Source organism: Temnothorax curvispinosus, unplaced genomic scaffold (assembly GCF_003070985.1).
Source record: "Temnothorax curvispinosus isolate PA1 unplaced genomic scaffold, ASM307098v1 QBEX01006310.1, whole genome shotgun sequence".
NCBI classification, from domain to species: domain Eukaryota; kingdom Metazoa; phylum Arthropoda; class Insecta; order Hymenoptera; family Formicidae; genus Temnothorax; species Temnothorax curvispinosus.
The window spans coordinates 1-2,384 of record NW_020216090.1 but is presented as its reverse complement, the minus strand read 5'-3'; the positions used below and the strand labels follow the sequence as shown (position 1 = coordinate 2,384).

Below are 2,384 nucleotides of genomic sequence, written 5' to 3'. Positions count from 1 at the left end.
AAATATAAATATTATTAAAAATAATTTTTCTTACACCCACAAAATATACGTTTTGTAAGATTAAATAAAACTCAATTAATTAATTAATATATAATTAATTAATCCCGATTTCCTCAAAGATCGGTAACGAAAAATTATACACTTTATGGCACTCCCCGGAAAATTCTACCCCTACTTCATACACAATGCTTTAAGATTCAGTCAATTAATTCCCGAAAAATTGGAAAAATTTTGTAACCAGCTTCCAAAAAGATCGGTAACGAAAAATTATACACTGTAAACGTCAGCCAAGGTCATAGGCCTCATTTGTATTGCGCGCGGTTAAGATGGCATGCGCGGCGGCAACGCCCATTGGCTAAAGACGTTAATTATCAACAGCGCTCGGGTATTGCGCGCGGTTCGAGATGGCGTTCGCGGCGGCAACGCCTATTGGCGGAGGACGCTGATTGGCGGGTGGCGCTCAGGTTGCGCGCGGGATTTCGGTAGCGGCCATGATGTAATAAGATAGGTGTAACATTCCCGTAGATGCGCACTCGTCCAAAGTTATGGACCAATCAGGAGTCGGTCGCAAATGCTAAAAAGCAATATGGCTGCTAACAGCTGTTGTTGTTAGCTGTCATTCTCGGGTAATAAAGCGGGAAAAATTATAAACACTAAACAGTTATTAAAATAGTAAAGTGAAGAGAAGTGAAGTGAAGTGAAGTATTGTGAAGTGTAATGTAGTGTCCCAGGTAGAACAGAAAGTCACAATGAAGTCAAAATGACATCAAAATGATAAAATGACCAAAAATCGTCATTTTGATATCATTTTGACTTTATTGTGATTTGCTGTTCTACCTGGGGTTCTATTGTGTAGTATTGTGTGTAGTGTCGTGTAGTGTTAGTTAATGTAGTGTTGTGTAATATAGTGTTGTGTAGTGTTGTGTTGTGTTGTGCTGTGTTGTGTTGTGTTGTGTAAAGTGGGTGAAACGGGGACCGATAGAACAGTAAAAAGACATTAAAAAAATAGTAAAACGATATTTTAAAAGGACAGTAAAAAAGGACATCGTAGAAAAAAATACATTGTAAAAGGACAACAAAAAGACATTGTAAGTATCTTGCATGAAAAGAACTTAATATAACAATAATTTTCTATACAAATCTTTTCATTTACATATTATATATTTTCTTCTGCTTGCAGAAATCATGCCGACGTGCTGCATAAAAAATTGTGCAAGCCGCACAGACCATACGAGCACAAGGGGTTTGAAATTCTTTAGATTCTCCAAGGAGACTGACATTCGTCAGCAATGGCTTGATGCTTGTCAAAGCATCATAAACAAACATAAAAATTGACACTGGTAAGTTGATGTAATGTAATAATTTAAACTAAATAATTACCATATAATTTGTAGCACACGTATGCAATCTCCATTTCGAAGAAGATTGCTTTCAAATGGAATGGACAAAGCCACGATCAAACAATGTGCCTGCCAAACTAATGCAAAGACTGAAAAAGGGTTCTATTCCTACAAAATTACTGTTATTGCAAAAAAAACGGAAAGAAATAACGTCTGAAGATGGAACTGTAGAAAAGCGTGTTACAAATGAAAAGAAAAAAGTAAAAGTGCCGTAAGTATTTTCTTTATTTTTAAATGGATAGTTGTCTTAATTTATTTAAAAAAAAGACTTGTACTAGTGTACACAAAAATGTATATGTGCCATTATATAGAAAAACAAAAAAAATTTATAATACATTTTACTTGCAAAAATACATTATTATTATACTGTGTAATGTAAATATGTAAATAAATAAGAAACTACTTCTTTATATTTTTCAGAGTAAAGACAGACATACTTAAATGAGGAACAAATGTATGTATCTTAATTTAATCTAAATTACTATTTATAAGCCCTCCATCATCTTTCTTTACTATGCGCATTACATTGACATTACAATTAGTTTTTGTCTATTTCTAAACTAATTTTTAGACAATATATCTACCTCTTTATTTACATTGTATAGTAGTGTAAAAATGCAATTATATTTTTTGCAGAAATGAAGAAGTTGATGACCACCAAAGTATTTCTATGGAATCTTTATTGGATCTTTTGAAGAAAACAGAAGAAGAAAAGAAGAATTTATTAGCAGATAAAAATAAACTTGAACAAGAGAATCAACAGATAAGAAAGAAAAATGAGAAACTAACAACAGAAATCGAACAGTTGCAATTAAGTGTAGAGCAAAAATCCTGTACCATTGCACAAATGACACTACATAAGCAGAAGGAAGCCGAAAAAATAGCGGTCAATGTCTTGAGCAAAGTGTTCACGCCTGGACAAATAAAAAAATTGATGTCACCTAACGACATTCGAATAAAATGGTCATCCGAAGATATAACGTC

The 2,384-nt window shown here is 33.3% G+C and overlaps 1 long non-coding RNA gene across 1 annotated transcript; it reads left to right on the top strand.

Moving 5' to 3' along the window:
- The first annotated feature begins 1,042 nt into the window (after positions 1 to 1,042).
- Positions 1,043 to 1,310, top strand: LOC112455646. The gene is made up of 2 exons (XR_003040880.1): positions 1,043 to 1,088; positions 1,181 to 1,310. It is a non-coding gene; the product is annotated as an uncharacterized LOC112455646 (long non-coding RNA).
- The last annotated feature ends 1,074 nt before the right edge of the window (positions 1,311 to 2,384 follow it).